Source organism: Lampris incognitus, chromosome 3 (assembly GCF_029633865.1).
Source record: "Lampris incognitus isolate fLamInc1 chromosome 3, fLamInc1.hap2, whole genome shotgun sequence".
Taxonomy (NCBI): domain Eukaryota; kingdom Metazoa; phylum Chordata; class Actinopteri; order Lampriformes; family Lampridae; genus Lampris; species Lampris incognitus.
In genome coordinates, this window is record NC_079213.1 from 33,481,586 (window position 1) to 33,493,727 (window position 12,142).

General features: G+C 47.5%; 1 protein-coding gene across 2 annotated transcripts in view; it reads right to left on the reverse strand.

The window, feature by feature from the left end:
• LOC130110858 (plexin-B2-like) overlaps positions 1 to 12,142 on the reverse strand; it is a 291,819-nt gene that overhangs the window by 202,795 nt on the left and 76,882 nt on the right. For both annotated transcript variants that reach the window (XM_056278067.1, XM_056278066.1), the window contains exon 2: positions 7,725 to 7,776. The gene's annotated coding sequence lies outside the window, so the exon portion shown is untranslated. The remainder of the gene's footprint in view (positions 1 to 7,724; positions 7,777 to 12,142) is intronic.

Sequence of the window (12,142 nt, forward strand, 5' to 3'; positions counted from 1 at the left end):
TCCCAAAGGTGCTCTATTGGATTGAGATCTGGTGACTGTGGAGGCCATTTGAGTACAATGAACTCATTGTCATGTTCAAGAAACCAGTCTGAGATGATTCGAGCTTTATGACATGGCGCGTTATCCTGCTGGAAGTAGCCATCAGAAGATGGGAACACTGTGGTCATAAAGGGATGGACATGGTCAGCAACAATACTCAGGTAGGCTGTGGCGTTGACACGATGCTCAATTGGTACTAAGGGGCCCAAAGTGTGCCAAGAAAATATCCCCCACACCATTACACTACCACCACCAGCCTGAACCGTTGATACAAGGCAGGATGGATCCATGCTTTCATGTTGTTGATGCCAAATTCTGACCCTACCATCCGAATGTCGCAGCAGAAATCGAGACTCATCAGACCAGGCAACGTTTTTCCAATCTTCTATTGTCCAATTTTGGTGAGCCTGTGCGAATTGTAGCCTCAGTTTCCTGTTCTTAGCTGACAGGAGTGGCACCCGGTGTGGTCTTCTGCTGCTGTAGCCCATCTGCCTCAAGGTTCGACGTGTTGTGCATTCAGAGATGCTCTTCTGCATACCTCGGTTGTAATGAGTGGTTATTTGAGTTACTGTTGCCTTTCTATCAGCTCGAACCAGTCTGGCCATTCTCCTCTGACCTCTGGCATCAACAAGGCATTTTCGCCCACAGAACTGCCGCTCACTGGATATTTTCTCTTTTTCGGACCATTCTCTGTAAACCCCAGAGATGGTTGTGCGGGAAAATCCCAGTAGATCAGCAGTTTCTGAAATACTCAGACCAGCCCGTCTGGCACCAACAACCATGCCACGTTCAAAGTCACTTAAATCACCTTTCTTCCCCATTCTGATGCTCGGTTTGAACTGCAGCAGATCGTCTTGACCATGTCTACATGCCTAAATGCATTGAGTTGCTGCCATGTGATGAGCTGATTAGAAATTTGCGTTAACGAGCAGTTGGACGGGTGTGCCTAATAAAGTGGCCGGTGAGTGTATACCAAGTCCAGTTGCACTTGATTCAACTCCTTTGGATAACCATGACCTGGATGAATGAGAACATTCACAGACACGCCCTACTTAACCTTTCAGCATATTGGAATTCAAGTGGTCTGAGAGAAAACTAGACTTCTGCCCCTCCTCTAGGCTCTGTATTCAGGCTTTAGAAAACCTAGCCCGGGACGGAAGAACTTAGCTGACCAAGGGTCACCTCAGAGAGGGCATTCCTATTGGATGTCTTGATGCAGGCTCAATAATCCAGGTAAGAAAATCAAAAAATGGTTGAATCAGTTCATCTGGATCCGGATGAACTGATTCAACCTTCTTTGAGTTCCTACTGGCTGTTCTACAAATGCAGATGCGCGTCTACATGATCAATTCACGTCGTCCTCCTCACCCTGCACGTCACTCATGGTTGTAACCCCATAAATCGACAAGACCAACTCGAAACAGCTGCTTCAAGTGAACAACATTAGTGTAACTAAGAAATTCACTGGAAAAAATAACGTTTTACACGGATAGATTATCAACTATGACACAAGTTTTATGAGTCTCACTTTGACATTTCCTGGTTGTACACGAGTGTAAGGGGCTGAGGAGTGATGCGGAGGTCATTTGGCAGGAGGGGCTTAGCGGAGTGATACAAGGCAGCAGAGAGGCGGAAGGATTTGCAGTGGACTGTTCAATGTTACCTACTGCAGCTTTAAAGGTAGAATGAGTAGGATTGATCGGTTGTGGTTTGTAAACCACATTCAAAGTTGCCCCCCCCCCCACCAGGCTGAATGTCACCAGAAAGACACGCCCCCTGACCGCAGTTGCCAGCTCACATCCCAGTGTACAGGCTAACTCCGCGTCGCTCTTCATCCCCATCCTCTCCTTCAGCCCTCGGCGCTGTGTCCGCCATTGTTGTAGCGTGCTCTTGGGTGAGTGCTGACGATTTCAATCTGGCACCCGGTCGCTATGTTTTTATAGAGTCCCGCTGCCCAAAGGGTAATGCCCAGAAACGTCCCCGTACACAGCAAAATAAGAAAAGACAGGCAGAGGATACAGCAGCCGACACTGGGCCGGATCCGCCCACAGTCCAGCAGATCCGCATAGGAATTGCATCCGCCCTTAGACTGCCCCACACCTCCGCACCGGTTCCGGAAGATCATTATAGCAATCACATCTGCTCCTAGACCGCCCCGTGCCTCTGGCCAGAGTTTGGCCTCCTTATGAAAGTCGGGGCCCATTTTTAAATCAGGCCTTGTGGATCTAAAAGGAGTCGCGAGTCAGCACCTGAATCCCCCCCTTCTCACATCAGTTTTTAAAGAAACAGATTTCAGGGGGCTGTTTCAGAGAAAGAACATTTACGACCCTTGAATCCTTGCATATGCCGCCATACACTTTTGTACCGGCGTCATGGTGGCTCCGCACAAGATGCTGTGATACATCCAGCCCGGATCCGGCCCAGTTTCATTTTGCTGTCTGGGCAGGGTCTCTGCAGGTACAGACACCGCCACACACATCTAGTGGCTTATAAGTGATGATTGAGAGGGATTATTTTGTGTATGAGTCTATACATTGATTTTTAGGAAAATCCTACTCGTTGTACCTTTTAAAAAAAGGCTCTGAAAAGGTCCAGCTTAATATGTCTCCATGTAGACTACCGCCCGAACTGCTGTTCACAGGTTTCCTTTAACCAAAATAACATTTTGCGAGCTTGCAATTAGAGGAAATGTGTTGATTTCGACACACCGACTCATTTACAAAAGTAAACTACATGGTGATAGTCATGCAAACAGTTTGGTCCATAGTAACACTATCTTCAAGTTCTTTACTGATGAGTTTCTGCAGGCCAAGACTCCCATGTGGACTGGGGCCTTGTGAGAGCCATATGTTTGGAGTAGGGTATGAATTGTTAAAGATACTGACAGTAAAAATCGCCTGTATCCCATGGTGTGTGTGTGTGTGTGTGTGTGTGTGTGTGTGTGTGTGTGTGTGTGTGTGTGTGTGTGGTTCATGAGGGTGCAGGCAGAGTTCACATACTTGAGCTGGCCTTCACAGCTGCAGCACCCCTCTGAGACACAGAAAGACACCCACATAAATGCACACTAATGCGCACACACACACACACACAATTATATATTCAGTCAAAGGGTCAAAATATGCTTTTTAATTTAAATTATGAGTCTCGGGAAGAAACGAATAAGGAAGAGCAAAACTGTGCAGCTGCTCTAATAAAAAGGCCAAATGTGCAGAAACTAAAGCTTCAAAACTCCCAACTGCTGCCGTTCTTTAACAAGGCAAGGATGTAGGTTCTGCCCATTCAGATTATACTGCCATTTCTCACAGCAGCTGAGATTTTGCAAGGGGTTTTAATTTGACTCACGCCTCCAAACAACTCTTCTTCCCTGATGGGAAGAAAGAAAGAAAGAAATGGAATAGGAGGGCACAAAGGGGGGACAGGAGGAGGAGAGGAAGGGGAGAAAAAACAAACCACATGACCCAAATTCCTGATTTTACTTCAGTGTTGGAAAAAAAAGCAGTGTACAAATGACAAGATGTGCACAGCATAAACCATCAAGCATGGAGACACACACACACACTGCTTTGCCTCCCTAAAAATAAGCATCTGTCTACCCAAGCTGTTAATAAGCAGCATCAAAATGTGCCATTCAAAAAAAATCTGTTCTTCTGTGCTGCTGGTACTCTGCACCCACGTACGTGTGTGTGTGTGTGTGTCTGTGTAGCGGTGGTGTAATTTTTTTAATCATGGCAGAGCCAGCAGGCCTGGAGCATCAAACTAATGGGTTGATTTACAGCGTAAGAAAGAAGAAACAGAGAGAGAGAGAGAGAGAGAGAGAGAGAGAGAGAGAGAGAGAGAGAGAGAGAGAGAGAGAGAGAGAGAGAGAGAGAGCGAGAGAAAGAAATGACACAGGGAGGAAAAGCAGGGGAGGAAGAGGCTGATAGGTTAATGTGCTGTGGATATTATGGGTTTAAGAAAAAGACACCACACACTCGCTCTCTTACACGACACCATTCTTACTTTCCAACAGAGCCAGTTTTGCATCTTGTACTGCCCCCCCCCCTTTTCTCCCCAATTGTACCCGGCCATTTACCCCACTCTTCTGAGCCGTCCCGGTCTCTGCTCCACCCCCCTCTGCTGATCCGGGGAGGGCTGCAGACTACCACATGCCTCCTCCCATATATGTGGAGTCACCAGCCGCTTCTTTTCACTGACAGTGAGGAGTTTCACCAGGGGGACGTAATGCGTGGGACGATCCCGCTATTACCCCCTGCCCCCCCGAACAGGCGCCCCGACCGACCAGAGGAGGCACTAGTGCAGAGACCAGGACACATACCCACATCCGGCTTCCCACCCGCAGACACGACCAATTGTGTCTGTAGGGACGCTCGACAAGCCGGGGGATTGGAACCGGGGGATTGGAACCTGGAGATTCCTGTGTTGGTAGGCAACGGAATAGACTGCCATGCTACCCAGACACCCTTTCTCTTCTAATTTCTGATGGCAGCACGTTGTCTCTGGCTGGAAGAGCACAAGTTTTTCTTCAAATCAAATCAGTTTTATTTGTGTAGCCCAATATCACCAAATACAAATTTGCCCCAGGGGGCTTTAGAGCAACACAACATCCTGTCCGTAGACCCTATCATCGGATAAGGAACAACTCCCTAAAAAATCTTTAACAGGGAGAAAAACAGGACGAAACCTCAGGGAGAGCAACAGAGGAGGGATCTCTCCCCCAAGACGGACAGACGTGCGATGGATGCTGTATTTACACAATTTACACAGTACACCATTGAAAGAGGATAACAGAATTATACGATATATGAAGAATATGATGGAGAGGATGCCAAGCAGTGTCCAGATGCCACCGGAAAAAGCCCAGGACCTGAGCCACGTGACCTCCATCACCACCACTTTTAAGCTACATCTACATTACGCTCATCAGCTCTCTCCAGCATACTCCCAGTACGCACAAGGTTACCGGGCGGTTTAACTCGATGCTGATGCTGAGGCGGTTACATCAGCTGCAGCTGGGCTCGGCCTTTAGGGACACAGCAGATTATCAATCACATCACCGGGACTGTGGGAGTGCATCCTTGCCTACCCAAGGACACCCACCGTCCACTTGCTAAAAACAGGGCGGTGGTTAAATACACCGAAAAAATAGTTGCAGTCACAGAAAACCGATCTATCAGGGTGTGCATCTGTGGAAGAAATCTGTTCCAGTGCTTCTGCCCAGTCTACCATTTCCCATATCATCCATTCAAACTCGTAGGTATTAAACTACTTCCTCCTCCTCCTCTCCTCTTCCCTCTTCCTTCTTCCTCTTGTCTTCTAGTTGTTCTAGTACGCCTAGTACTTCTTCTTCTTCTAGTCCTTCTAGTAGTCCTTCTAGTTCTTTTAGTACTTCTAATTCTTTTAGTAGTTCTTCTTCTAGTTCTTCTAGTACTTCTTCTTCTAGTTCCCCTACTACTTCTAATTCTTCTAGTAGTTCCTCTAGTTATTCTAGTACTTCTAGTTCTTCTAGTAGTATTGCTTCTTCTAGTTCTTCAAGTCCTTCTAGTAGTTCTTCTTCTAGTTCTTTTAGTAGTTCTAATTCTTCTAGTAGTTCTTCTTCTTCTAGTTATCCAAAGCAATTGAATCAAGTGCAACTGGACTTGGGATATAGCCGTGAAGACGTTTTGCCTCTCATCCAAGAGGCTTCCTCAGTTCGTGCCTTTCTGACTAGACCAAACTAACCATGACCTGGATGAATGAGAACATTCACAGTCTTCTTCTAGTTGTTCTAGTTGTTCTTCTTCTAGTTCTTCTACTACTTCTAATTCTTCTAGTAGTTCTTCTTCTAGTTATTCTAGTACTTCTAGTTCTTCTAGTAGTACTGCTTCTCCTAGTTATTCTATTACTTCTTCTAGTACTTCTTCTTCGAGTACATCTAGTACTTCTTCTAGTTCTTCTTCTTCTGTCTAGTACTTCTTCTATTACCTCTTCTTCTTCTAGTACTATCGATTCAGTGTGCAATCAGTCCATTCGTAGCAGATGTTCCAAGGCCGCCATATTTACATTGTTACTGACACTAATGTGTCTCCATTATTCTCATGCAATCATATAACAGTCACCACTAGACTCAACACATTCACATTAGCAGAGTAAAACATCTCTGTGTGTTTCCGTAGCTTCAGCTTTATTTGGGACAGCATGTCAGGATGAGCCGTCCCAGCTTATCAGTGGGGCGATAGTTCATTTGTAAACTGCCTTTGGTCTGTGGCGAAGTATTTAAGGAGATGTTTCTGTGGGAGGAATCCGAGAGTGATGTCATCTCTTCCTCTACCCAGACTGGGAGAGAGAGCACAAACAGACTCTGCCGGTCTGGTACAAACTCATAAACCCATGCACATCACACAACAAACAGAGGCTCGACATCCATCCAAACAGAGTACTATTAATAAAAGTATTGATATGGACCACGTTACAAAAACTTCTTGGGTTGTGACAGAAGGTTTGTGACGGCTGCTTGGGGAACGTGACGTCATTGGGCCTGGTTCTGGTTTACATACACAGTAGGAAAGGCCAGACAAATGTGTTTTATGCCTCATATGCTCGGTGATTGAGACGATTCATAGGTAGGTAATGGGGGTAACAGTGAAAATGTGCTCAGTCAGTGTCCGACGCTAAGATAGGCCCACTTCCTGGTACAGCTGAACTACTTCCTCTAACAGCCCCGTAGAGCCATATTATCAGACCTTTCTTCCTGTATGTCCTCCATCACTCTGACAGGCCCAGATTTGTTCACACACACACACACACACACACACACACACACACACACACACACACACACACACACACACACACACACACACACACACCACAGAACTAAGGGCGAGAGAGAGAGACAGGACAGAGAGAGACAGTGAGGCAGTGAGAGACAGACAGTCAGAGAGAGACAGACACACACACACACAAACACACACACACACACAGAGCGAGAGAAAGACAGAGAGAGGGAGAGAATGAGAGGCAGACAGAGCGAGAGTGCGAAGCAGCGAGAGAGAGACAGACAGAGAGAGAGACAGAGAGGCAGTGAGAGAGACAGAGTGAGAGAAACAGACAGAGTGACTGAGCGAGAGACAGAGAGAAAAAGAGAGAGGCAGTGAGAGTCATAGACAGAGAGAGGAAGAGAGACAGACAGACAGACACAGAGAGACAGACAGACACACAGACACACAGAGAGGCAGTGAGAGAGTGAGACAGAGACAGACACAGAGAGACAGAGAGAAAGAGTGCGAGACACAGAGCGAAAGAGAGAGACTGACAGAGAGAGAGAGAGAGAGAGAGAGAGAGAGAGAGCGAGGCTGTGAGAGACAGACACCGAGAGGCAGAGAGACAGAGAGCGAATATTTGTGTCACAAGGCCAAAAAAGGCAAAAGGCCTCTCCCCTCCTCTCCTCTCCCCTCCCCTCCTCTCTTCTCCCCTCCTCTCCTCTCCCCTCCTCTCCTCCTCTCTCCTCCTCTCCCCTCCCCTGCTCTCTCTTCTGCGCCGGCGTGTGTGTAGACGCAGCACCTCCATGTTAATGAAGTGGTTTTACAGGAGTCACAGAAAGCAAAGCGAGAGTCCATCCAAACAGTAACGCCCAAGTAATCCTGTCTTAATAAGGCGGGGGGGGGGGGCAGAGAGAGGGGGAGGGGCTTAACTGCTGACCACCTTACCTGTTCAGTATGAAGGGGACTGGGCTGATGTGAACCTCCTCACTCTCCACACCTAAACAAACAAAGACAGACGTGTTAAAAAGACAATTTGGCACACATTTGTTTTGAACACATTTACATATTAACATTTACATATTGATATTTACATATTAAAATTTACATATTCAATATCACACCACACAAGCTACAATCTCTGCTGGAAAATATGATAATAAAAATTAAAAAACAAAAGATGAAATGCACAATTTACACTTGGATATGAACAGCCAAACACTATTTTGACTCAGTTCTGCAAATAATATCCTGAACTGCACCCCACCAGCCAACAACAACAACAACAACCCCCCACCAGCCAACAACAACAACAACAACAACACAACTATTTCTGAAGGAAACAACGCGACGTGCAGCACATGGCTCACTCCTGCAACAGCAGAGGTCAAAACGGCTTTGGGGAACATATGTTCAACCGCAAACAAATACACACACACACACACACACACACACACATATATATATATATACACATCCGGGTTCTCGTTAACTTCCGGCTGTGTCGTAGCAATCAGCCGGCAGTGAATTCCCCTCTGACCAGATGAACGTGTCTCCTACACTGAACCCACCCTGTTGTACCGGAGCGCCCTGTGATGGCCTGGCGGCCTGTCCAGGGTGCCTCCCCGCCTGCCGCCCAGCGCCTGCTGGGACAGGCTCCAGCGTCCCCGCCACCCGGAGAGAGCAGAGTCCCACGTGCTCTGCGCGACCCGGAACAGGCACAAACATAACCGATGTGTCCTGAACCGGACCGTTTAACTCCCAACACCAGGTCTGGTAATCAAATCATCAAGGTCACATGACGCTACGCCATGCAAGACTCCGGTCTGCTAATATCACCGCAGGAGGTCGCTCGCGAGCGGGAGTTTTAGAAACGCCTTGTCTCGCTGCTGTTCACGCAAGAACTATAGGACTGTAACCGAGCACATTTCCGCCCGCTGCGGGACTCGATTCCGGGTTGTACTGCACCACGAGGCGACATCGCTAACCGCTCAGCTAAGCGGGGCCGACCCCCCGGCCGATGGGCCAGCGAGACTTTAGCAGGTTACAGGACACTGATCCTGCAGCACGTAGATCCAAACAGCTTGACAGAACCTGATCGTCTCCTCTCTTACAGGCTGTCACTGTGACGTTATCAGGTGTAGATGCGTTTAACACGGCGTGTTGCTCGTGACGGATGACGTCAACCTTCCCTCGTCTTTACTGGCAAATTTCTTGATTTCATCATAAGGAAAAATGTCGGTTTCTTTAGTTTTTCATTGCTTTGTTCTCAGGTGTTGTTAAACCTCCTTACTGCTGCGTAAACCGAGGACGCTTCGCACAACCACACGAGATATTCGGAAAATGGCGACTCGCTTTTGTTTAACCACAGAACTTCCTCTTGTGATGACGTTAAAACTGACACCGACTACTAGGGGAACACGCTCCGGTCTATTCCGTTGCCTAACAACATAAGGATCACCGGTTCGAATCCCCGTGTTACCTCCAGCTTGGTCGGGCGTCCCTACAGACACAATTGGCCGTGTGTGTGGGTGAGAAGCCGGATGTGGGTGTGTGTCCTGGTCGCTGCACTAGCGCCTCCTCTGGTTGGTTGGGGCGCATGTTCGGGGAGGGAGGGGGGATTGGAGGGAATAGCGTGATCCTCCCACGCACTACGTCCCCCTGGTGAAACTCCTCACTGTCAGGTGAAAAGAAGCGGCTGGCGACTCCACATGTATCAGAGAAGGCATGTGGTGGTCTTAATTGGCCAAGTACAGTTGGGAGAAAACGGGGGGTCCTTCATGTGACAGGGATACATAGTTATCTGTTAAAGTTGAGTATAAGGGGAATACTGAGTGTCCTGCTGAGTAATGTAACAAGTAGAAAGACCAAGAACAACTGGGCAGGAGAAAGAAACAAAAGGAAACATGCTGGGTGACTGGAACCTTTAACTTTTCCTGCTCCTCCAGCTGGACTTTTATGCTTTGGTGAAAATTACTCGTTTTGGATTCATAACAACCTCACTGGGCCTTATTCTTACTTTTGCCTTGTTTTATTTATTTGTAAAGAGCTTTGTAACATAGTGCTCTGCAAATAAAGTTATTGTTATTATTACCATTATCATTATTATCATTATTACTATTATTACTACTACTACTATTATATTATTATTATTATTATCATTATTACCATTATTCTTATTCTTATTATAATTAGGAAACAGTGTTAGTAATCACAGTTAACCCGCTGATTCTCAAGTGTGTGTGTGGGGGGGGGGACTGATTGTGTGTGTGTGTGCGTGTGTGTGTGTAAGGGAGAAAGGCTGATTTTGTGTGTCTGTGTGTGTATGTGTAGGGGGGAGAAAGGCTGATTGTGTGTGTGTGTGTATGTGTAGGGGGGAGAAAGACTGATTTTGTGTGTGTGTATGTGTAGGGGGAGAAAGGCTGATTGTGTGTGTGTGTGTGTGTGTGTGTAAGGGGGGTGAAAGGCTGATTGTGTGTGTGTGTGTATGTGTAGGGGGGAGAAAGGCTGATTGTGTGTGTGTGTGTGTGTGTGTGTGTGTGTGTGTGTGTGTATGTGTAGGGGGGGGGAGGCTGATTGTGTGTGTGTGTGTGTGTGTGTGTGTGTGTGTGTAGGGGGGAGAAAGGCTGATTGTGTGTGTGTGTGTGTGTGTGTGTGTGTAATGGGGGGAAGAAAGGCTGATTGTGTGTGTGTGTGTGTGTGTGTGTGTGTGTGTAATGGGGGGAAGAAAGGCTGATTATGTGTGTGTGTGTTTGTGTCTCCTACTTGTTGTTGTGTAATGTAATGTGGCAGAGACAGCCAGGTAACGTCTCCCAGCTCAGTACATATGCTCAGCACAGTGACTCTAAAGGGCAGCAGATCTCACATCTGTCAGCAGACGTGAGTGTGTGTGGGGGGGGGGGGGGGTCTTCACCTGCCTGTTACAACTCCAGCAGAACCCTAGCAGCTCCAACGGTGTTCGCTTCAGTACTGTAACAGCTAAAATAATGCCTCCCAGTTTTAGATGACGTCTTAACATTGGAAAAGCAAGAGCCAACCAGTGGCGGCTGGTGCTAAAAAAAATGGGGGGGGGGTGCAATGTACCTTGGTGCAGCAACCCTGACAACTGCTTTAATATCCACACAGTCACAGAGTTACTATTAAGAAGGACATGTAGCCTATAGACTTTATCAGGGTTGGTAGACGGTGGATGATTGACAGTCGAGACGAGGCGTGGTGGTGGGTGTGAACATGATTGACAGCCACGAGAATTGTCCAATCACATTAGATCAAAACACATTAAAACAATACTAATTCGCTGCCAATAAAAGTGGGCGTGTCTGGGGCACACAGAACTGCGCCCCCTGGAAAACCTTAAGAAACCAATCAGACAGCAGCCTCAGGTCACCTGCTCGCCACAAGTTTGAGGGCTTACATAAGGTATGGTTTGGCTGGCGGCCAAATGATCCATGTCAACACACACACACACACACATACACACACACACACACACACACACACACACACACACACACAATCCCATAAACAAACATTGGTTTTGGGTTCAGTCCGCTGCTCAGCAGAACATATGGTACCCCTCAGCAGGCATTAAATATTTAACCCTGGTAAACCCTGTGCAGGTCCTTCACTGCAGAGTCGGGAGCAGGAGGAGGAGGAGTTAGGCCTGGTCCCTCACTACAGAGTCAAGAGCAGGAGGATTTAGGCCTGGTCCCTTACTGCAGAGTCAGGAGCAGGAGGAGTTAGGCCTGGTCCCTTACTGCAGAGTCAGGAGCAGGAGGAGTTAGGCCTGGTTCCTTATTGCAAAGTCAGGTGCAGGAGGAGTTAGGCCTGGTCCCTTACTGCAGAGTCAGGTGCAGGAGGTGTTAGGCCTGGTCCCTCACTGCAGAGTCAGGTGCAGGAGGGGTTAGGCCTGATCCCTCACTGCAGAGTCAGGTGCAGGAGGACTTAGGCCTGGTCCCTCACTGCAGAGTCAGGAGCAGGAGGAGTTAGGCCTGGTCACTTACTGAAGGGTCCGGTGCAAGAGGAGTAAAGCCCGGTCCACGCTTCTCACGGAAATGGACGCAAGGGAGTGCGCATATTCCACACGACATAATGGCGGTGCAGTGTGTAAGGTCGGGGGTTAAGGCATGAGGCCATGTGCGAGGTGTAACAAAAGCAGAGTATTTACATCACTGCTGTACCTCCTCCGAGAGGGACTAGCTTCAACCAGATGTTAAGCCTGCTTATTGGGGACAGAGGGGATATATATATATATATATATATATATATATATATATGGACAGAGGGTATACATACATACATACATACACACACACACACACACACACACACACACACACACACACATACATACATACATACATACA